Below are 25,593 nucleotides of genomic sequence, written 5' to 3'. Positions count from 1 at the left end.
CTAAGGGAAATATTATTTAAGCAGCTGATAACCACCAAAATAAAGAGTCTAGGAGTCAGTCAGACAAAACCACGTTCCTCTCTCCCCCTACCCCCCTCCATCCTGCTGTAGTTTTCAGGAAGATGATAACTATTGCTGTAACTGGACTTTACTTTTTTGGATAATGAGAATATGAACAAAAAGAGGATGCAGAGAAAAAATTAGGACCTTGCAGCAGTTAAAAGAGTGGTAATTGCAGGACTTAAAATAATGGTAAATTTTAGCTGCACGGAAGAGTTTCCATGTTTCTCTGCTGAATATTATACCTTGCATAAGAATAAATTAATGTGGTTTTTTTTTGCTCTAAGGGCCTGAATGTACCCTCTCCTGCAGTAGCTCTGGGCCTAATTGAGCATAATGATTACACATGACAGTTGGCAGGAAATCTGTCAGCTCTTTCAGGAGCTCAGTGCTGTAGAGGGAGGATGACGGGTCATGTTGCTGTTGAGAAGCCAACAGAAACAATGGCCTCCTCCTTCAAGCATAGTCTAAAATGTCAACGTGAGCCATTTTGCTGCTTGTTTTCTTGTCTGATTGAAAGAATCTGAGGGGCAATTGAGTCACAAACTCTAGTTCATGGCTAGAAAAGTCAGAGCTTTCTGACTGAGGTAGCCTTTCAGAACGAAGTGCATTCCTCAAAATACCCTTTTCCATCCATTTTTAGTAGGAAACTCCCCTCCTGCCTGATTCAGCTCTCAGGCTTCTGAAATATATCATCACTAATGCTAAAGAATTTAAGTCTGTGTACATAGTAAGCCTGTCTCTATCTTAAAAACTGCTTGTAGTGTGAGTCACTGTGATGAACCACCTTGCTGTCACTGGTCATCAGTCTTGATCACAGCTACAGTCCACTGGACTACAGAAACTATCATCCTTGCAAGAGGAAGTTGCTGGAAACAGAGATCAGCTGGATGATACATTTGAAAACCTATCCCAAAGGATAAGTAAAACCATTATTTTGAGGTAGGTGCCTTTAAAACAAAACGGACTTCATCAGGCCATCCCTCAGGAACATGTCCACAACTGGATTTTGCTCAAAATTTTTAGATTCATCAGGTGAGGGCTAGCAGAAAAGGAAGGAAATGTTTGTGTCTGTTTGGAGAGAAGTAGGAAAGTTGAGATATAGCTACTATTGAAGGATACTGCTAGAAGCTCAACAAAACTCAATAAGTTTTCTCTGAGGACTCAGATTGCTTTTTAAATCTTTATAGAAGTAAACCTTGTGATTACTTCTTCAAAAGATCAATTTTCTAGAATGACCAAAATGATTGCAGATATTACTGTGTTTTATTTTGCATTATGGTATTATGATAGTGTTTCTGTAATATCATGGTAAAAATTTCTTCCACCAGCTTCTCAACATCATTAAATTTGTTCCATAAAGCATATGGAAGTGAAGAAAAATCAATGCAACAAACCTCAGGGGGCTTTGAAACAGATTATTGATAGTGATTGTAGAATTTGCTTGAGTATGAGTTAGTGAGGACATGGTCTTATTTGTTAGTATTAGATCTAGGCTAGGGTGTCTGCTGCTAGAAGACCAGAATCAAACATACTGAGCTCCCTTTATGTCTCAGCTTTATCCTCATTATGTCAAAGAACTAAAAAGTGATGTGTAACTGAGTCCAGCCCCAAAGCTGCTTTACTTCTAAAGATGTCTATTTCTGCAGGCATACTGTGTATTCCAAAAAAAAAAGTGGGACCTGAAGAGACCACTTTCTTTCCCATTTTCCTATTCTGATGTTAATTTAGTTGTATACTGTTTTCCTAACAAGTTTCTCTGTCAGAGAGCAGTACCACAAGAAACAGCAAAACCAAATGGGATTGACAGGATTAGAAATAAAGAGTTCTGTTACATTGTCCTTTGCAGAATGATAACATTTCTATGACAGCCTTCATCATAATATCTTTTATAAAAAGTGAAAAGAGACATTTCCACCATATCCTTTTTCTTTTTTGGTAAAGACTCTTTCCTGAAAGCTTTTGAGTTATTTCCATGGAATATTCTAAATTAACTAAAAATAAAGTGTTCCATTTCTTTACTCTTACAGGAAAACCTTGGAAAAAAGTCACCACCTTGTTAACTCCAAAAAAAAAGAGAGAGGAATTCAGAATCTTTGACAGAAAAACCAAAGCTGTAAATGGAAAGCAGAAAGGGTGTCTGTTTCCAAAGATGGAAAAGTCTTAAGCTGAAACATCATGGGCTGACATTTTTAAAAAAATTTTTTTTCCTGTAGAGTCCATCAAGTGAAAAAAAAGAGAGAGATTTCTGAAGAGAATTAGCCATACTGACAAAAAAATTTTCCAAATGAGTTTTTTTTTGTTCTGGTTCCAGTCAAAACTGGAGTGAAAGTTTTCCTGCATTACACAAACATGGTACAAATAGCAGGAGGGAAAGTACATGGAATCTGTCAGTAATGGAGAATCACTTTGCATTTCTGTTTTGTAATTCCTATGGGTTTAATGATTTTCTCACACCTGCCAATGTAGTTCATGTTTGTGACAACTGTAATCATCTCCATTACATTACTATAATCAAAGGTCTTGTTGCCTCCATCAGCTGAAATCTCTACACACAGAAATTACCAGATGATCCTGTTAGTTGACCTCTGGGATCCTTACTTGTCTTCTAATATCCCAGTCTTTATCTTGATAACATTGTCTATCCAAGCCACCTGAGGACTAATTCCTGGTTAACCCAGTTTGTGCTACTTTGAATTCCCAGTTTTGCCCATGAATGCCTAAGTGACTGGTTACAAACCCCAACCTGTCTCCATCAAGACTCCAAATACAAGGTACAGTGTTTCAGTGCATGTTGTCAGGGATGACAACAGTTTGGAAGCTACCTCATCTTCACAGTCACTGAAATAAAAATCAAGAGAAATAGAGTGTATTTAGAAATAGGTACCCTTCCTCTCCAAACACCCTTCAGGAATGAATAAAATTTCTTAACATTCTCATGTCTAAAGTAATAGTCCTGGTTGCAATTTGGAGAATTTTTCAGTGAATAATTTTCTTCATTTGAACTCTTTTTGGCAAGTCTTTTTAGGTCTTACATGCAATTTTTTCTTTAATTGTAGTAAACAACATAAATGTAATGAACAATTTTTTAAATAAGAAGAAAAGGAAAACAAACAAATCAGAAGTCAGGCACACAATCATCTTCCATGAAAGATTAGTTTCCTGGTGGCTGGAGTATTCATTCAGCATTTTGGAGGGATGTATGTTGGTCCTTGCTTAAACTCTTTTCTTCTTAGTCCATATTAATACAAAATAGTAACGGTCCTGCAGGATGACCAAGGATGACTGCAGTAACCATTTGGGAATTTGTTATTTTGATGAGGCAAGATCTCTTTCCAGGTTTCACCAAACTTCTGTCTTATCTCCACTGCTTTCCGAAGGTCAAACTTTTGTCCTGATAGAAACCAGACACTTCTTAGAAATCATTATAGGCTTCATGGAGTGAGCAAACTCTTTTTCTACTTATCTGTAATTACTGTATTCACAATAGCAGTATGTTATCATGTGTATCTCGTTCATAATGGGTTATAACAATATCAGCTTTGTTGACAGGATAATAGCCCCCTTTTACTAAAATTTAATTGGCCTGATGATCCTCTGCTTCACAAATTGTAACCCCTTTCATACCTACGTGATGAGGGTTAGAATGTTGACAATGGCCTCTGTGAGAGGAGAAATTTGATTTAATAGTGTACCTTACATAAAATGTAGCTTTGGTAGGATGGCTGGAGAACACTGAGCCCAAGAAATGTAATGGTGACTGGCGTATCAGAAGTACGTTTTTCAAGGGTATATCATGCTTTCCCTCTGCAAAATATTGGACAACAGCTACTAGCACACATTCTTGGAGAAAACAATGTGATTTCACAGAGAGGAATAAAATCCTTCATGACTTAAATGGATCTATAGCACACATGAATACCTGATTCAGGATTCATCATTGTATTTTTTGGCACTTTTCCCCTTGCTTTTGAAATTCTGGCATCCCAGCGATTTATGTATGAAAAAAATAAAATTGACATTATTTTGTGAAGGACCATGTGTCTTTCTCCTACATACCCCCTTTCATGTGCAGCCTGAGTTGCCACATGCCCATGGGGGTAGCCAGTGAATTCCCTCTGGAGAGCTACTGTGCAGACATGCAAATGCACGAGAGTTCTGCAACACATTTATTGAACTTTGTTTTGCACACAAAAGGGTTCAACTTCATCACAAATGCAGGGGATGATGGACCCAGTTATATATCGAATTCTCATCGCTCACATACAAATGAAGTCACAGGAGTGCTGCGGTGTTGGGACTCTAACTCTGTCCTGTGTGTTTCTTTTCATGCCGAGCTCAGGCTGCCACATGCCTGTCTCTGTGACTTTGAGATAGTTAAGGGAATCCCCATTCGTGACTATGCACAAGCACAGTAAACTGCCTTTTCTGGTGTGTATTTCCTGATCTGTTGTGGTACTAGTCTTAATGCTGGTGTGTGCATTTTCTGCATTTAGTCCAAGAGGTAGACAAGGATCAGAAAGATTTTACCAAGGGTTATTACGTTCTGGTGTGGATGGACACCACTATCCTCAAGGTAAGAGCTGCTCTTGCTTAAAAAGAAGCCTTTGGTATGGTAGGCATCCAAATGCCATGGTGCCGAACATCCTTTAAACTTTTTGCTTTGCAACTAATATTCTTTTCTGATGAGCTTGCACTAGTGCTCAGCTGAAACTTAAATTCCTATCCCCTGTTAAATATTTGACGAATATTTAACATTCATGGGTTTTAGTGGGGTGACTTGCATGCTTAAAGTAAGAACTTTTTTAGATTCATGGACAACTTATTGCATGAAATATCTTCACATAGGTTCAATATTGAAAAAGTAATGTACAAATATACTGTCTCTAAATTGTTACAAAAATAAACATCTTTCAATTTATCTGACCTCCTACTCCGCAGTTCCTGAAAACCTATTTTAGATTACTATATAAAATGCAATCAGCTACATGTTTGGGATATATCTAGACATTCAATTTGTCCTAAGTTTGAGTTTTAATTTTTTGAAAGGTGAACAACAGCCTGTAGTTTTTATTTTCTTCAGCCCTTTTTACTACATCCATATCTCCTTTCTCTCTATACTGTTTTTCATTTGGAATAGTTACCCAAAGAAACTATAATGTAGCTGTGCTACAAGTGTTCAGGCATATAAATATTCCTCTTTTGTTTGTCCTTTTCCATGAATATCAATTCGTTCTTTTATACCTGAAAGGCAAATGGAAGTAGAACCACAGATTAGGCAATTATGTCCTCAATAACAAACACATCAGGGCTGTTTCATTTTGTACTGAATATTCAGAGTTAATATGGCAAAAATCCAGATTTATGTTGTATAGATTAATTATAAGGCAGGAGTGAAAGTACAAAGAACTACCTCCCATTCCAGCTTGTGAGGCTTTTGTTGGGTCTGTCTACTGACCAAAGAGATGATCATGGGATTTGCAGTGGAGTCCCTTTTACTACTGCAAGTCCTAACATTCAGATCACAGAAGAGGAAAGTTCTGAGTAGCAGCAGAAAGGAGAGTGTATCTACTTGCCTTCAAGAATTCAGCTTTTGCTCACAAAATGATTTTTCTGCCCACATCTACCTACATCTTATGTTGTACATTATATTCACTGATCTGGGATGGAAAAATCCACATAATTTCAATGCATACATGGATGGCCTAATTTAAAAAATAAAAACCCAAATATGAGTGATAACCCAATGATATACATTCAATAAATAAATATATTTGTAATTCCTAAAGTTCTCAAGTGAGTCTGTAGAATAGATAGTAAGAGATTTGGTTCACAGGGTGTTATTTCTGACTTTTATATTCAATTTTAATTAGAGCTGTCTGCTCCTAGAAAATACTATGTCAGTAAGGCAACTCCACCTCATTCATATATCCAGACCTGATAATGGCTGCCCAAGAAGTACGGACAAAATTCTTAGGACCAGATCCTGCAGATGTGCTGGCTATGCTTATCTTTATCCCGAATATCAGTCAAGCAGTCCTACTGAAACTGGTGGCTTACACCAGAAGGGTGAATTTGACTTAATCTCTCTGCAATTACTGTTATATTGTGAAAACCTTCTGGGTGCAAGTGATGGTCCCAACAAAGTCTGTCCTAGTCACCATGCAATGTATTCATTGCCAAATGGTAGCACTGTTTGTCAACGTAGCTGTCTTTGTTGCAGCATGAACTGAAGAGCAAGAGATGTAAGGCTTGCCATATCCTCTGCCCCTAATTGTGGAAGGGTACTCTTAAGCCTTTAAAGACCTTTTCTTTCTGTGATTTCTTCATGGGGTCATCTGCTTCACTTTAGATAGATCGAAGCAGGTGTCTTTTTCTCCTTGCACATAAAGAAGGAATTAAAATGAACTTCCGTTACAGCCAAATCCCTGCCGTTTACCCTGCAAAGTGTCTATATTCTTAAGGACCTGAAGAAATATCTTAAACATTGTCTGCCATCTCCCGTGCAAGACAAGAAGGATTTCTGTCTGCTGACCTCCACTTCTTTCACTTTTAGTGAGACCGTGTTTTCTGCTTCCTCCCTCAGGATTTCTCTCCAAAGTTTCCTCTCTCTCCACTGCAGAGGGCTGTGTTTCTCAGAGGTGGTCTCAAAGAGACATCTTAAAACAACAGTATTAATGAGAAGGCAGTTTTTTAAGCTTCTCCTTTAATATTAAAGCCCCCCCCCCCGCTTCAAGAACAATGTTTCTCTCTATTCTTTCTTCTCTTTTTGTACTGAAAATATGTCTTTTATGCATTGAGACCACAGTTTTAGTCTTGAATGTATGACCTACCTCAGCAGTAGCGCTTTTCTCTTACATTTTCTTTAATCCTCTGCAACCTGTCTGCACCACTGTTGCACCCCTAACAAAACCAGAAGTGAGCTATGAATATATTAGTTTGATTCTAATAGCCCAGAAAGTGACATTGTATTTATTTAATCATGCTCAAATATGAGTCACAAGATTCGGAAGTCATCATGGATGTATGTGCATATATATATATATATATATACACGTGCTGCTTTGTGAGACCATTAGATTCCTGTGACTGTATACCTTGGCTGTATCAAATTAATTCTTCCTGTTATGAATTAAAAATCACTTCATTTTTTTCATTTTGGAGAAAATTATAATTATAGTAGTTTTTAATTAAACAGCAGAAGACCACTTGTTTTGGCTGCAGTTTATCCTGTGAAGTAATGCTATTTTTCAAAAGGGAAAATAAACCAGTAAGTATAGCCCTAATGTTAGTGATTTGGAGGTCAGGTGTTGAAAACTTTAATTTCTTGAAATACTGTCTAACAGCAAACGATGAAGTAGCTGACAAGGATACAATCTTTATTTTATTTCAAACTTTGCAGTCACAAATCTTGTGCTTTGCAGGAACTGCCAAAGCATCTGCAATGGTACAGTGCCAGCTGGAGAGGTCAGAATAGTGACTTTCTAACTTGCAGATAACTTCAGGACTTAAGGAGGGACTCACACCCTGTATCCAAGCCAGTGTGTAAACAGTGGGATAGAGCCTGAAGCTGATGAGGAACCTGAGGTGGATCTGCCTCCATTTTCTTTCAAAGTGAAAGATCAGAAGATATGACAAGGCCTCTTATCTTCACAGCTATGTGGGAGCTAGAGTATAAAAATTACAATACTTTAATTAAGAATAAAAAGTATTTTTTAACCAGAGGACATTCAGTTCTTCTGAATGTGACAGGTCAACATAAAAAGGTCTGAAAATGAAGTCTCCTGCCTGGTCACATACTCCTTGGTGTACAAGTCCTTTGCTTGAATCTTGCTTTCCAATCAAGCAGTTTTCCCAGTCTTCCTTGACTGCCCAAACAAATCACAGCCTGCTCCAGTTCCTGAATAACGTCTCCTCCATGTTGCTTTGCTCAAGGGTGGCTCTAAGCTGTGCCAACCCCATGTTCTCTCCCGGAGCCTCTTTGGCCCCAGGGTCCCCACCTGCATTGCAGACATTTTCCCTGCTGAGGGAACAGTCCAGAAGAGGACAGTCCAACTGGGGAATTAGGAATGTCCTGAGCCGGTGGCTGCTCTGAGTTGCCCGTCCAGAGAAGCCATGCCCTGCTTCCTGCTGGCCTCCTTGACTGCCATGCTTACCTAAGTCTTTGAGCTTAAGTTAATTAAGCTGGGAATGAAGTTTAGTGCAAGAAAAGTGAATTACTGGATTTGCTGTTGTTTCAACACAGATAATAGCACTACTGAAATGATCTGGATAATTGTACTGCTGTACTGGGTCTGACTGGGATGGAGTTAATTTGCTTCGTAGCAGCCCATCTGGTGCTGTGTTTTGGATTTGTGACCAAAACAATGTTGGTAACACACCAATGTTTTTGCTGTTGCTGAGCAGTGATTGTATAGCATCAAGGTCTTTTTTTCCCCACTCTGCCCCTCCACAACAAGTAGGCTGGGGGTGAGCAAGAAGTTGGGAGGGGACACAACTGGGGCAGCTGACCCTAACTGACCAAAGGGACATCCCGTACCATATGATGCTGTGCTCAGCAATAAAAGGTGGCAGGGGGTGGGGAAAAGAAGGAAGGAGGGGGGACATTTGGAGTTATGGCATTTGTCTTCCCACGTAACCATTATGCATGATGAAGCCCTGCTTTCCTGGAAATGGCTAAACATCTGCCTGCCAATAGGAAGAAGGAATAGGAATTCCTTATTTTGCTTTGCTTATGCGTACAGCTTTCCCTTCCCTTATTAAACTGTCTTTATTTCAACCCATGAGTTTTCTTGCTCTTGCTCTTCTGATTCTCTCCCCCATCCCTCTGTGGGGGAGTGAGTGAGCGACTGGGTGGGGGCTTAGCTGCTGGTGGGGGTCAACCCACCACAGCTGCTGATTTGTATTTGTTACAGTACTGTTATTTAGAGATAGATTGCTTATCCTTAAAGCTGTTGGTGTGGTGTCTGTTATCATATCCCAAACTTACAAGTTGTTGCGCTGCCTTAAGCCCTTACAGAAAATTCAATAGGTCTTTGAAAAGTGTGTTCTGTCCTCCATGTTACACTGCTCATGCTTTTTTTAAATAAAGAAACACATGAAATTGAAAACAAACACATGAAATTGTTCTCCCATCCATTCCAAAATGATAATGGAGTTGAGGGTATTTGTTATTTATACTCAGCCATTCAAGTGAAGATTTTATTGTAGTAATCTTGGTCTTTGCTCTTGTGGTAGTAATGTGCTCTGCATGAGCACAAGTAGCTCCAAGGCCATTTCAAGTTTTGAATGGTGCTGTTTTAGGACCTCTGCTGTCCTTGACAGATAAATCATACAGCTGTGATAACAACCATCATTTGAACATAGCAAACAAGTCTGGCTGGACTCCTTTTAAACTTACTTCTCTGAGCATGAAAAAGCCAAGCCAATTCAGAAGATGTCAAAGAGACATTTTTAAGCAGACATGTATTTGTCTTTGGTAACTAAATGAAATTTGTGTTTGGAAGATATGAATGACTGTGCAACAACCCCAGCAGTATAAAGGTTAAAGATGAAGATTACAAAAAGGGTTTGACGGTGAAGGATTAGGTTTATCTTCGCACCGGTCAGAAACCTGTGGCAAAGGAGAGTGGAGAGGACTGTGTAAGGAAAGCTACTTGTATTGGTTTTATGTGGCAAGGTTTTGGTAGCGGGGGGGGTTACAGGGGTGGCTCCTGTAAGAAGCTGCTGGAAGCTTCCCCTGTGTTCGAGAGAGAGCCCATACCAGCTGGCTCTAAGACGGACCCGCCGCCGGCCAAGGCCGAGCCAATCAGTGATAGTGGTAACGCCTCTGTGATAACATTTTTAAGAAGGAAAAAAAAGTTGGGACATGGAAAACAGCCACCGGAGAGAGGAGTGAGAACATGTAAGAGAAACAAGCCTGCGGACACCAAGGTCAGTGCAGAAGGAGGGGGAGGAGATGCTCCAGGCGCCGGAGCGAAGATTCCCCTGCAGCCCGTGGTGAAGACCCTGGTGAGGCAGGCTGTCCCCCTGCAGTCCAGGGAGGTCCATGGTGGGGCAGATATCCACCTGCAGCCTGTGGAGGACCCCACGCTGGAGCAGGTGGGTTCCTGAAGGAGGCTGTGACCCCGTGGGAACCCTGCGCTGGAGCAGGTTCCTGGCAGGACCTGCGGATCTGTGGAGAGAGGAGCCCACGGAGCAGGTTTTCTGGCAGGACTTGTGACCCCGTGGGGGACCCACGCTGGAGCAGTGTGCTCCTGAAGGACTGCACACCGTGGAAAGGACCCATGCTGGAGCAGTTCGTGAAGAACTGCAGCCCGTGGGAATGGCCCACGTTGGAGAAAGTTCGTGGAGGACTGTCTCCCGTGGGTGGGACCCCACGCTGGAGCAGGGGAAGAGTGTGATGAGCCCTCGCCCTGAGGAGGTGAAGCGGCAGAAAATAACATGTGATGACCGTAAACCCCATCCCTGTCCCCCTTGTGCCGCTGGGGGGGCTTGGTGGAGAAATCCGGGAGTGAAGTTGTGCCCGGGAAGAAGGGAGGGGTGGAGGGAAGGTGTTCTGAGATTTCGTTTTATTTCTCATTTACCTTACTCTGGCTGATTTGTAATAAAAAGTGAGCTAATTTTCCCTAAGCTGAGTCTGTTTTGCCCGTGATGGTAATTAGTGAATGATCTCTCCTGTCCTTATCTCGACCCGCAAGCTTTTTGTTATATTTTTCTCTCCCCTGTCCAGCTGAGGATGGGGGAGTGATAGAACGGCTTTGGTGGGCACCTGGCGTCCAGCCAGGGTCAACCCATCACACTACTTCAGTGTCTGCGTTCTCAGCAGTCTTCCTCAGTTCAGTGCCAGTGTTGTCTTCTACTCTACTTTGGAAGACAATGATTTGTTTGCTTTTAATAACCTGATGGAAATAGTAAATAACACAGATTTTCTGTAGAGCGAAATACCAGAAATTTAGATGAAGCCTTAGCCAGCTTTCTTCTGGAAATTGCATCTGTGCAGCCACATATTTTTACGGTTTTATTCTCTCCTTTTGGATCCATTTATTGTCTCACTAATACAGTTTCTCAAGTTACATAAATAACTAGCTCACAGAGAGAATGAGCTACCATGCTGCATGAAGGTCGCATTCACTCAGGTCCTATTCACTTATTCACTCAGGTTGTGCAAGTTCTACATTTGAACTATTGTCATGTATGTCTTACACTTAACTCAATTCCATTCTTCTGTTTACTTGAAGTAGTACAGAAAAGCACAGCAAGAAACCTGCTGAAATGTATTTACAACATACATTTCTTAAGTTCATTATAAAGCATTGCATGCCAAATTCTGAAAAGATATAGTGAAGAAATGAGTATTTGTATTACCTAGAATAGTAATACAGATCAGTGATTTTTCCCAATAATTTTTTTCCCCTCCCTTTTTTGGTGCCTGCATCTCTCTGTACTGCAGAGGTACAAAATATTTAATGACAACTCAGCCCAAAACTCAGCCCACTGTAGCCACCACATTTTTAAAAACCCAAACCAGCTCCACAGTCATATTTTTTAGAGATGCTATGACAGTTACTTTCAACTCCATTAATAGCCTTATTAAAAGCAAATAGGAATAGAAGAAATGTAGGCTGTTCTATACAACTGCCACTGTTCTTCTGTCACTGGACATACAGTTTCATAGGCAAACTGTCCAGATATAACACATCTCTGTCTACTCAGTCCTTGATTTCTGCTGAGAATGTCACTAAGGCTACCAATTAGTGACAGCACTGACAACAGCTTCTGTGGGAGGAAGCTGCTTTGACAGTGTCGTGGTTTAATCCCAGCCAGCAAATAAGCACCATGCAGCCACTCACTCACTTCCCCCCTAGTGGAATGGGGGAGAAAATTGGGAAAAAGAAGTAAAACTCGTGGGTTGAGATAAGAACAGTTTAACAGAACAGAAAAGAAGAAACTAATAATGATAATGATAACACTAATAAAATGACAACAGTAATAATGAAAGGATTGGAATGTACAAATGATGCACAATGCAATTACTCACCACCCGCTGATGAATGCCCAGTTAGTCCCCGAGTGGCAATCCCCCTGCCCCCACTCCCCTCAGTTTATATACTAGATGTGACGTCCCATGGTATGGAATATCCCTTTGGCCAGTTTGGGTCAGGTGCCCTGGCTCTGTCCTGTGCCAACTTCTTGTGCCCCTCCAGCTTTCTCATTGGCTGGGCATGAGAAGCTGAAAAATCCTTGACTTTAGACTAAATATTACTTAGCAACAACTGAAAATGTCAGTGTTATCAACATTCTTCTCATACCTAATTCAAAAACATAGCACTGTACCAGCTACTAGGAAGACAATTAACTCTATCCCAGCTGAAACCAGGACAGACACCACCAACCTATTTCACACAGGTCACTCAGCAGCTGCTTTATTTTATGGAGTTTCAGTCATTATTCTACAGCGGTTTCAAAACTAGACGTGAATGTTTTTTCCTAAGTCAGTGAAGTCTCCAAAATTAAGTTTGAGAAAGATCAGAGAGTAGAGAAATTGGAACCTATATCTACATGTTTGTAGGGTTTGCTGTTTGTTAGACATCTAAATTTTTATACATGATGCTAAACACTTGTTTCATTAAATTTGAATGAAAGTTAGAAGCATTTAAAGTCAAGGGCAACAGTATATCCTTTTACTGTTAAAAACAACTGAGAGACATCTGTGTTCAAAATGCTGTAAAAGAAAGTGCAGTACTTTCCATTCTTTCATAGTAGAAAAAATTATAGAGATGGTGTCCCGATCCAATGTCGGGGAAGGTTTCGGTATGATCCCAAGAGCGAGATTAAGACACGAAAGAGGTCAAATGCCATATACCCCAAAGAGTTTTTATTATCAAAAGTATCAAAAGTAGAAAATAGTAGTGATAGGATAGAATGGAAGAAAAGGCAGAAATCAAGCCAGCAGTCAGGATAGAGTTGCAAGAATAGTCACCCCCATGGATCCAGTGGCGTCCCGTTGGTCCTCAGTCTTCAATTCTTCGATGGTGGGTGCACACCCACACACATGTCTCCACGTTTTTTTTATAGGGCATAGTTTGATGATACATGCACATACGTTACTGTTCATGCACTGTTCACACGCTGCAGGTTTCATCTATCACAGGACCTTCGCGTGATCAACACCAGAAACCAGTGTCTTACCTCAAAGACTACAGTTTCCATGGGAATGGTAGTCTCCACATTCCTGCATGCTTTGTCGGGCTCCAGCCCATTTCCTCCCCTGGATACCTCAATGGCCTCGTAATAGTCCTTGTGGACAGAGGAGTGTCCTGCTTAAACAGGCCGTCACAGAGACAAATGGCTTGAGATAAATAGTTCACAGTTCAGACTCTCACATCAAACAATCCTTGAGATGAATGGCTTGAGATGACAGTCCAGTCTCTCACACCTAACAATCTTTGAGACAAACAGCTCGAGATAACAGTTCAGTCTCTCACAGATGGGAACTGTTCTTTAAAAGCACCAGCATGCTTTAGAACCCTAGTCTTATATTCTTCTGAAAAAATGCCTTACATTTCCCTCTTAGAGGAAGGCTGTCAGAGTAGCTGGCCAGGAGGAACAGAGAAGAGTAAAGGTTCTCCTGTGCTAACCGAATCTGGGTTCACTCAATTTTTTTCTGGGTGGGGGAAACTAGTAAACTTTAGAATATTTACATGTAAACACATTTGCTGTATTGGAAATAAAACTGTTTACCCAACATCCTTTCACGGAACTGTTTTATCCTCTGCCTGAATATGGAACCAAGCACAAAAAAAAATCATGTCTCAGTCTTACAGCTCACTGCATGTGGCATGTGCTCACTCAGCAGTAATGCTGTCAGCTTGACAAACCACTGGGCTTTAAGACTTCCTGAAAGTCTTTTAAATCACTAAAGATAAAATGTACAAGAACATCATTCTACAGTACCGAGCACTTAAAAAACACAGCATTGGTGACACGGTTCTATGCTCCTGAAGGTGGATTTGACCAACAGACCCTCAGTTCCTGTCTCCTTTTCCAGACCACAGGTTAGCACTGGTGTTACCGAAATCCAGAATAAAACTCCTTAACAGCAATGAGAAGTTAAGAAGCAGGCACTCCTTTTTTGCAGCACTGGGCACACAGGGTATCGCTCCACCTATCATGTGCACCTGTCTAGTCTAACTGTGCAGGTTAAATACACACCTGTTATACATATTCACTAAATTTCTGAAAAATGTTATACAGAATCATTAACTTTCTGATAAATCATTAGCATATGTAAATGTCTCTTCACGGAGGTGCAGTGAAGGTCTCTGGTGGTCTTCCATAGTCTTCCTCACTTGTCCGCTTCTTGACCTCTCTTAGGTGATTCTGCGCAGTACAATTCTCACCATCATCTATATTAGTTTACATAAAAATACATACTATGTCTATTCTTAAATTTAACCTTTCTAATAATTGGTCCTTCAGTCACACCATCTTATTAATATTCTTATGTTAAAACAATTATTGGTTAATCTCACTTAACTCTACTGATTGGAATCCTCGATAATTAGATTGAGGTGGGGAGGGTAAGGGGTTTCCAAGCAGCAAACTGGTGTCCATAACAGTTTCCTTAGTTTCCTAAAACAAAACACTACAAATCAACAAATCTTTGTCAAAGTTTCTGTGGTTAACTGATTTTAGACAATACTTGAATTCTTATGGTTACACATAGTACATTTTCTAAAGTTCCTAAGTTCCTATGACTACATTTCAAACTTAACACTCCCATACCTATGCTTCACAATTTTCTAATTCTTAATTAAACCAAACTCTTTTATGTGATTAAATTTTGATTTCTTTACCAGAATATTTGCAACATTGGGGCAACCATTTCTTGACAGGATGAGAGGAAATGCTTTAAAATGGCACCCATCACAACCCTGCCATGGGTTCAACAGGACTTCTGCTGTTTATGCTGTTTTGGGGCTACCTACCTGGCTCTTGTTGCAGTGTTATTACCTCCCCTACTTGATGTCCCATCTGGATGTGGGTATAGACCTGAGTTTTCATGCATCATGCCCTGAATTCTCTGGAGTGCAAGTTATCAGGAATGAGAGAGATCTTAGTTTGCACTGGGGGTGTTCACACACAGTTCTGAGATGTCTTAACATACTCTGCAATCAACAAGGTTGTGTTGATGACCTTAGATTTGTGGGAATGAAATATTTTTATTTCTCAATTCACTCAAAGCAAAACTAACTAAACACTCTTTAGAAATAAAAGCTAGAAAAACTACATATGGAGGGCTGGAGTCTTAAGGGGAGACTCAGTGGAATGACAGTTGCAAAAAAGGGTAAGGAGACAGTTATGCTCCTATAGATACCAAGTGATTATGGAACTTGCATGGAAGAAGGAACACCTGAACATATTCTCTCCTTGATTAACTTTGATTAAAGTAATAAATGCGATTTTCTACCTTTCCACATGCGTACCCAAAGTTCTGGATTTTAGGGTATACTTCAAACACTTCCACTTCTGCCTTCTGCTCATTTCTTCCTTTAAAATGAACTTACCTTCCCAAGGACTTCAGGCTACTACAATCATACATATGCATACATGAAAACATATAAAAATATATTTTTTTAGTGTCTCAAATCTATTTTTGTCAAAAGTTTTGTCAATCTTTGCTGAAATTTTATTTAAATTCACAGAATTAGTTCTCTAGTTGTAAAAATGTAGGTTCCACAGCTTCAGTATTATAACCTCCAGAATAAGAGATACAGAGGAACACCGGAGCAAGTTATAATTAATTCTTATTGCTGTATAATTTTACAAGAGAGAAACGAATTACTTGTATCAGTATATTTAGTTTTAGATTGTTATAGTATATTTTATATATAGAATTATGCATTAGTTTTCAAATATACAGTTTCTTGAATTCACTTATCCAGCAGCACAGAAATGTTCTGCAATATATCTTTTTCAAAGCAGGAATAATCTCCCTAACACTCCAGCTGTAGAGTGGTCTGTTACAGGTTTGTGTGGCGTGGGTTTTTTGGGTTTTTTGGTAGCTGGGGAGGGGCTGCAGGGATGGCTCCTGTGAGAAGCTGCTAGAAGCTTCCCCGGCTCCAAGCCGGACCCGCCTCTGGCCCAGGCCGAGCCCCTCAGCGATGGCGGTAGCACCTCTGGGAGAACAGATTTAAGAAGGGGAACCTGCAGTGAGTGGGGGGAGTGGGATGTGAGAGGAACCCCTCTGCAGACACCGAGGTCAGTGAGGAGGAAGGAGGGGAGGAGGGGATGCCCCTGCAGCCCGTGGTGAGGCGGCAGGCTGTCCCCCCCCAGCCCATGGAGGGGAGCGGGGCAGTGGAGGCCCCCCAGGATGGTCGTGACTCCATGGGAAAGCCCGCGCTGGAGCAGTCTGTGACTGAAGGACTGCAGCCCCCAGAAGGGACACATGCTGGAGCAGTTCGTGAACAACTGCGGCCCATGGGAAGGGCTCACGTTGGAGAGGTTCATGAAGGACTGTCTCCCGTGGGAGGGACCCCATGGTGGAGCAGGGGATGAGTGGGAAGTCCTGCTCCCCCTGAGGAGGAAGGAGCGGCAGAGAAAACGTGTGAGGAACTGACCCCAGCCCCCATCCCCTGTTCCCCTGCGCCGCCAGGGGGAGGAGGTGGAGAGAACCAAGAGTGGGGTTGAGCCGGGAAGGCGGGAGGGCTGGGGGGAAGGTGTTCTAAGGTTTCGTTTTGCTTCCTAATATCCTTGTTTTGATTTGATTGGTAGTAAATTAAATTGTTTTTGTTTCTTCCCCAAGTTGAGCCTGTCTTTTGCCCGTGACCATCAGCAGTGAGCGATCCCTCCCAGCCCTTATCTCGGCCCACGAGCCTGCCTTTATATTTTCCTCTCATCCCAACGTGGCTGGGGGGTGGCAGGGAGTGAGCGAGCGAGCGGCTTTGTGGTGCTTTGTTACCGGCTAGGCTGAAACCACGACAGGTCTAACAACACGCCCATACCTGAGAGGGTTTTGTGAGGGTTGGAATGTTGCAAGGCACCTGAATCATCTGAAGCACATAAACATCTGAAATGTTATCAAAACTTCATCTGCTTCCTCCAATATCCCTCCTCTTCTTGTGAATTCTTTGTCTGCTGTACACCTAATCGCTTTGTCTCCATTGTTCCCATCTGTCTTTTTTGTTATCATTGTCACTGGCTCCTTTACTGTCAGTAACTTCCTTCTTTAAGGTACTCACTCATAGAAAGCCCATATTCTGCTATGGGTAGGGTACATTTTGGAGAATAAGGAGAGAAGGGAGAAGACTGTGGTAGAAAATATTCCATGTTTATACATGGCTGAATACATATTCTCAAGCTAGGAGCCGCTGGGTTGTCTGGCAATTGTAATGGGGTACCAGGGTTTTCTGGGATGTTTCTCCCACTGTTATGCACAAGTTAACACTAAGGGGACACGAGCCAAATATGTTGTACTGACACAGAAATACAGTCTGCATCTTACCTTCCTTTGAGTCTGCTTGGAAGTGCCACCTAAAAGCAGTGTTCTCAGCTACCACCAACTTAATTCCCCTCAAACTTGCAGCTCACGCTTATCAAGTTGTAAAAAGACCTACAGTATATGCAAAGTTGCTGGACATTTTTAATTTGAGCATCTTCTCACATTTCCCTCAAGGTACGGAAGTTAAATATATGATGCTACATTTGAAAGACACTTCTTTGAGCATACATCTGCCCCTTTTTAGGACGAAACTTAGTTTATAATGAACTAGGAAAACCGATCTAAAATTTCTGAGTGCACTGATACATTATTCATTTTAACGTTGGATGTCATTTATTGTAGTGTCAGAGGCAAATCATATATCCTTCCTTTGATTTTATCAGCTGGTATGGTCAGCTGATTCTTTGAAGGTGTGCTCCTTTTACAACAATAACTACAGCTACAACTACAACTGCAGCTACAGCAATGCAACGGAACACGGCTCAGAGAACATCAAGGACACCGCTGCAAAGAGAAGAGCATTGACAGGGCACCAACTGCATCACGAACTCCCATCTGAATAACGAATAACATGAGAATGAAGGGAACATGACAGAATCGAGTTCTAAAGCTGGGAAGAAAAACACGAGCATAAAGTAAAAACAAAACCTGACCCCTGGGCAGAACTTGATGCCATGGCATGTTCAGCTGCCACCCAGGAACACAAAAGGAATGGGAAACCTCTTTCGAGGAGGGGTACTTCTGAAAAGAGACTGTTTAAAATGGACTGATGAATAGTCCTCTCTCCCACCCCTATGGTCTGAATATAACTGTGTTAGTACAGAGCCCTGAAATACTTATTAACAAAATCCTACATCACTTTGTGGCCTGGGTTCAGCTGGGATAGAGTTAATTTTCACAGGAACCTGGGAGGGGGCACAGCCAGGGCAGCTGACCTGAACTAGCCAAGGAGCTATTCCATACCATGTGACGTCACGCTCAGTATATAAATGGGGAGCGGGCTGGGGGGGTGCCCTTTGGCTTTCGGGGGGGGGGGGGGGGGAGTGGCAGAGCATTGGGTTTCGGGTGGTGAGGAGTTGCACTGTGCATCACTCCTTTTGTATATTCTTTTATTAGTACTGTTGTTGTTGTTGTAACTTCTCTTCTTGTGTTGTCCCAGTAAATTGTCCTTATCTCAACCCTCGAAGTTCTGGGTTTTTTTTTCTTTTTTCTACTTTCTGATTCTCCTCCCCATCCCACCGGGGGGGCGAGAAGTGAGCGAGTGGCTGCGTGGTCCTTTGTTACCGGCTGGGCTGAAATCACGACAGTTTGTTACAAATATTTAGGTGGGATGCACTCCCAGACATTGCAGTTCCTCTTTAAGATTCAACCGTTCTTCATGCCAAGGAAGAAGCTGAACATTAAAAAAAGACAAAACCCCCCATACCAAAATAAAATGAAAACCTTTATTTTTCTGGTTTCCCAGTATTTCTGAGTTTATTTTGCATCAAAGTCAGTGAATTGCACACCTTCCAGGCCAGAGATTAGAGAATATCATAGCTGTATAATACCCAAATGTCTAGGTATATTAATGATATCTTTATACACCTGTAACTGAACTCTTTTTCCAGGCAGTAGTTACATATGTAATAACAGAGAAAAGAAATTTCAGGACAAGTTATTAGTAATTTGTTTGGGTTTTTGTAGTTTGGTTTGGGTTTTTTTTGTTTGTTTGTTTGTTTTTTTAATAGCTCAACCTATTAGAAATAGAAAATACTGGCTGTGAAACTGCATAATTTCTATCTATGCCTCTCTCAAGAGAAAAAAATAGTGCATGTTTATAGGAACCTTATTTAAGAGAGAACAAAATCAGACTGAAATGTTAGGTAAGGTTCATATGTTTTTGTCTGACTTAGCTAGGATTGGGGGAGGGAAATTGCGGTAGAGGGCAAGAACTGTGGGAAGCTGATATTTTCTGTATTGACTCCATATTTGTGTTTCTTTGGGTATGAGCTACTGCTTTTGTTTTTACTAGTAACTAGGGGTAATAGTCATCGATGGGTCCAAAGGCTCCAATGTTTTCCTGGCTTTGAAGAGCAGGCTGCTCACTAACCAAATTGTGAAGAGATTTGCAAAGCGGAAAGGCTGCTTTTTTCCCCTCTCAACCTTTTAAGAGTTCAGGTAGTATGTTATCTAAACTGATGCACCAACATTCAAATGAGAGCTGACTCACAAGTAGTGCTTTTAAAAGTTATCCCTAGTTTCTTCCATGTATGAATAAATGTACTTCAGACTTCTAAACCACTTTATTTCTGTTTGAAACTCTGTCTTAAAAAGAAGCTGTATGGTTCTCTTCTTGGTTGTTGGTTGAGAATTTATTGTACACATGAAGAAGTTTAACTTCATGTAATTCTTCTTGGAAAGCCTACAAGTGGGGAGCAGAAAAGAATTACAGGTGAGGTGGACTTAGCACTTTCCAGCTGGTCATTCTAAGCCCTCTTCATTCTGTTGACTTTCCTGTTAAATATTTTGTGGTTTGTGAAAGATTAACAGCTGTTAGAGTTTAAACTCTTCCTACAGCTTGGCTGTCATCACCAGCAACAGATGACAGCTTCCCCATGTTAAACAGTTGCTGAGGTTTCTTTCCAGGGCACTAGTCCTAATTCCATAATTTTTTTTAAAGAGTTACTTCCATGTCTCTATTTTCTAAAGGAAAGTGTCCTGTCATATGCTAGTTTCTCCTTCTTCAGGACTTGAAGGCTCATTATTTTGTTCCATTATGTCGCCTTTAAAAAAACCAAACCAACCCCAAAACCTGCCCCATCCCAAACCTACAACCAAACAACTTAATGCCCCATATCCTAACTGCTGGTAAACTAATGGAAGCCAGCATCAAAAGGATGTCAGTTTTAAGCTCTACTCGGAAAATTACCCTCCTAGGGTGTGTGAAACAAAGTATATTATGATCTTTATTCACTTTCTCCTTTCTTTTTTTGCCTGTTTTTTGAAGCACAGTTGCAAAACCTGTCTGATGATCCACTCTCAGTAGCTACCCTGTAGACGGTGATATCTGAGTCTCTTGAGTATGGGTCTATGTGGCAATCTTGACTTGCCCCCAAAACAAACCCTCATACAGAAAAAGCCTCCTGATCTGAAAGACAAACCGAAAAAAATAACCAAAATGATAAGATGACCTGGGATGCACTGAGCTGGGGCTGTAATGCATTCATAAGAGTAGCCTGAACTTTCAAAACCTTTTGATGTTTGCCCAGGAGAGGTAACTCAAAACCGCACATTTGGAAAAATAGTAAATAAATGATTACCCAAGAGGATATATTTGTTAGTTTCTGAGGGTGAGGGTTCAGGGAATAATTAAAAACCAAAATAAAAACCAAAACCAAACAAAAACCCCAAACCACCGTGAAAGTGATTCCCAGGGCTGGAAGGCTTGCAGGTAGGTCATGAAGGCAGAGAATATTAACTACCGGTACTCTCATTGTCAGAGAGGAAGGACTGTTTGGCTTAGTGAATTAATTTCCAAAGTTCCTGTTTTCTACAGATCTGAGGCATGCATCATCTTCATAGTCTAAGCACAGAGGTCCAGATCACAGCTTCCTTGTATAGTGCCTGAACACCAGTAGTTAGAATCCCCTCAAACATGAGACATCCATCAAGCTACAGCTTGCTGTGTTATGCTAAAGTTCCTTCCTATACATTTAGGTGAGAATTTGAGTATGTTACATTTTCACAAATCTTTTCCATATGTGACATGTTGGCATTCTCCCTCCCCCCCAAAAGAAACCTTGCATGTCTCATGATAAAGTGCTCATAATTTCACTGTAAAAGATCCACAGACTTGAACTCCACAAAAATTCCTTTACGCAGGGACCAATATATGTATGTGAGATAGATGTAAGACATTTAGAAGGCAGTGGAGCAGAATCTTCTGCTCTATGCTAATAATTTGGATTGATATTTTTATTTTGCTGGATGGTTAATTTTATTTTGCCAAACATTTTTCCAAAGTCTGGTATTGTTGGATATTTTGGACTAACTTGTTATATGGTTTTCATTTTAGTAAAGCTTTTAATTGGGAAAGATTTCTCAGGCAAGGAATTATCATGTTTCTATCTTGTAGGTCACCCATACTCTGTTTTACAAATGTGCCCTTTGATAAACTTGGCAGGCTTTAGCTTAAAGGAATGTAGACTATTGACATGTTTGGAAGACTGCTTTAGAAACTTCATGCCTTAAATGATTTAAACCCTTTATTTTCAATCTAAATGTCCAATTTATAGCTATCTGGCTTTGCATCAATATAATCCCTTAATTCTTCCTTTCTTTGATGTTTAATCTGAGCTGTGGTTATTAAAAAAATCATATTTTCTCTCAACCTTCAAAATTAATGTTTTCTTGACAAACCCACCTATTCTCAGTCTAAATTTCTTTGTACATTATTACTTTTCTGTATACTCTCCAGTAGCCTCTTATTAGGCATGCTTTCACCTTCCCAATGGTCTGTTAAGCTTATTTCTGGGCAGAGGTGAAAACACATAATCAGTAATTTCCTTCCTGTCCATATAACAGTAACATGCATTCTTCCTATTAAAGAACAAATTTTGGGCCTATAAAATAAAAAAGCCCTAACAACTGTAGTGTCAGATACTTTCATAATAGTACTTACAGCCTTCAGAAACACAGTAATAGTTTCCTTCATCATAAGTGAGTTTAGAATACTTCCCTCTAAACCAAAAATTTTCTTTCAGGATGTATGATTGAGCACTTCTTATGATTTTGTTGGGTTTTTTTAATTGATGTGAAATAGTGCAACAATAAAGTTTCCCATAGATAACACAAATGACACATGACTCCAGACCAATGCTAGGACTTCATTTGTTCTTGTGATTTTTAAAGATGACCAGGAGAATGAAGAGGAGGGGTGCAAATAAAGGCTGAGAGGCAGTTGCTTTCTACATACCTTTTAAGTAACATCAGAGAAGTAAAAAAAAAAAGAGTTATATAAGTGAAAGTAGAGAAACTGGTGCAAACTTGCAAACTCAAAAGGCTGTAAGCAGCCTATAATTGAATTTAGCCTAGAAAAGTATTGATGGATCTGAAACAGTCTCCTTGTAGAATAGCAGCAAAATATTCAGCCTGTGTCTTTGATCATCAGGAGCTGGATCAGTTGAACTATGAGGTCCCTCAGTACTAAATTCAGACATTCTTTTAAACTAGTGAAATCTTCCTTTGTAATTGCAAGCATATGGACATCTGACAAAATATCTGTCATATTTTGCATTCTGCTACAATGTCTATATCATCACTGTTTTCTTTTATTTATGTTCACGAACATGTACCTCCAGTACACCTATTTTGATAGAACTCATATAAAGATGTAATATTATTTCAGTGTCTTCCAGGTGTAAAACTCTTTTTTATATCATGTTTTGCCAAAACACTGATTCTCAGATTCAAAGAGGTTACAACTTAATCTACTTTAATGCTGCATACAGCTGATGAAATTATTACTGGCACAGTTTTTCTGGACTGTTCAATAGTGTGGAATAGTATGGCTTTTTACATTTTGTAGAGTTCTCTGATATTTAGCTCCCTGAAAGTTTCAGGTTGGTATACATGATTTTGCAGGTTTTTCTGACAATTTAAACCCTACTAACTGACCTCTTGCCCGCTCTCCTTCTCCAAGCTAGAGCTTCCTGTGCCCCTGACTGTGTCAGCAGTAGCACTTGTGTGAGTCTTCTCTTTTCATTTGTTTTTCTAGTGTTAGTTTTTAGTTCCCTGAATCAGCTCGCTACAGCTTCATGAGAAGTCTTCAGGAAGGGGCTGCAGTATGTAGCCAGTGTCCGGGGATGAAGGGCAGGATTGGCCTAAATTGTCATTAAATTGCATATATTGAGAAATATGTCATCCAACCTTTCACACGTAATATGGATTCAGGTGGATGTTTGGACACTGGAAACTAGAACTGTGGAAGTTTTGCTCCATTTTCACATGCTGCCTTTTGAGTTGAAGTATGACTTTGGCAAACAGTTCTTATGGGAACTTGCTGTTAGTCTTAGAGATTTCTGAACATTTATTATCACACAATGTGAAAAGAGGCAGAATGGAAAGTGACCATGCTAATGAAAAAATAAAATTAAAAAAGATGAAACCAAATATTCTGGGTTTCCTTATGAAGCTAGCTTCAGACTCTAATGCTTTTATTTTTGAGTCTGTGAGTGTCACAGTCCAAGGAACTGTTCCCAGAAGTTTTTTATCCTCAAAGAGATCCTGAGGGAGTCAGTGGTAGGAATATCATGACAGCAGCTGTTCCTAAAACACTGGTATCATGTCGGGACCAAACAAAAGAGGCATTTTCTAGTTCTGAATCCAAAAGAAACAAAAAATGACATTTTATATGTGAATCAGATTGTGACTGGCTAATTTTCAAGAGAGTTATTTCCATACAATTGTCGCAAACTTGGACTCTGCAACATTTACTGAGAAACAAATATATATTTATTATTATTTTTGTGTAAATAACAGTAACTTGGCACTTTGAAAACCCTGGCCTGTAGAAGCAAAGCTGTTCATATCATGCCAGAAGGTTGCAATGGGTGACTATAGGCAAGAAATTTGGCATTCAGCTTCTTGACCCCAGTTCTCAAGACAGAACAGAAGCAACTTACCCTGATTTCTTCAGCTGGAGCTAGCTTCAGCCCTTATCTGTGTGGTGCAAGGAAGGAGTTTAACAAAACCCAGCTCCACTGTAATTCCACTGTGCCATGGCAGCATGTGGCCTCTTTTCATCTTAAACTGAGAAATCAACTTCGGGGTTATTTAATTTTTTGTATTCCCTGGCAACTGATTAAGGCTAGTTCACATGCATGGCTTTCTTTTGCTGATGAGGAGCTAATGCCTTTATCCGCTATTACGTACTATCACTTGTTTGTTGTTTTTAACTTTAACGTTAGTCAATGCAAAACCTAATCCTAAAAATACAGGATCACTGAGGATGAAAGAGCCCAAGATACAGGAGTCTTTGAATATTTAAGATTAAGTGTCTTCTTGGCGAAGTACAAGAGGAAAGGAAAGAACATACAAAGTCAACTTTAAAATAATTTGAGTGTTGTTGACAAAAACAGTACAATAATTTTTTTATACTCATGCTGAATACTAAGACAGTAAGAGTGCTTGGCTCGTATAACATTACAGTAACCAGGGACGTCAGGGAAGCACTGAAGATGATGGGTCAGGGCTGCATGTGTGCTTGAAGAGAAAAAGAGAATTTACTGGGAAAGCTTTTAGGAGAAAAAGAAATCATTAAAGTCGTGTAGCTACCTAAAGAAAGAATTTAAATTAATAGTGTATATAAGAGAAAAAAAAATAAATACAGAGTCTCATTCATTCAAGTCAGTAGGACTCTGTCCCCGGGCTTCAATAGAGGGTGGATCAGAATTGCAAAGGCTCAGGTAATATGCATATGTGAATAGTGGAACTTTGACTATTAAGACTCTAAATACATTTATTGTATTATTGTTTTGAAAAAAAATAAGAGCTTCATTTCCTAGGCATATGTTTAGGCATTTCCACTTCCCCAGAAGCACAACCTGCAACCATATTTTTTTGTTTCAAAAAGGAAATCTTTGAACTAAAAAAATGTGAACTGTTTTGTAAAATAACGAGGAACTGAAATTGTTTCAAATTGAGAAAGTATATTTGCTACCAAGAATTCTATAGAAAGTGCACCCTGTTATATGTTATAGTACTTTTTCGTGTATAGCAATCCTGTCCGCTGTGCATCGTATTGTTATTTCAGACACTTGATATATTTTCATATAAATGAGTTATTTGGAAATGATAGCATGCCAGCTGGGCTACTCTCGAGTATAGTTAGATTTGAAACACTCACTTGACAGCACATTTTTTACAGTAAGTTGTAGTAGGTACCTGGATGTGAATGGTCTCGCTGAAGCATTAGGGAAGAATATAAAATAATTTGCCAGTGCTTCTTGATTGATGCAGTGATGCTTTCTATTACTGGACTTTTGAAG

At 40.2% G+C, this 25,593-nt stretch overlaps 1 long non-coding RNA gene across 1 annotated transcript; it reads left to right on the top strand.

The window, feature by feature from the left end:
• Positions 1–867: 867 nt before the first annotated feature.
• Positions 868–4,981, top strand: LOC138684569 (uncharacterized). Its single transcript, XR_011323817.1, has 2 exons — positions 868–1,002; positions 2,091–4,981. It is a non-coding gene; the product is annotated as an uncharacterized lncRNA (long non-coding RNA).
• Positions 4,982–25,593: the final 20,612 nt, after the last annotated feature.

This window comes from Haliaeetus albicilla, chromosome 3, assembly GCF_947461875.1.
Source record: "Haliaeetus albicilla chromosome 3, bHalAlb1.1, whole genome shotgun sequence".
Lineage (NCBI taxonomy): Eukaryota > Metazoa > Chordata > Aves > Accipitriformes > Accipitridae > Haliaeetus > Haliaeetus albicilla.
Note: the sequence above shows the minus strand (reverse complement) of the source record. Positions and strands in the feature narration are given on the sequence as shown.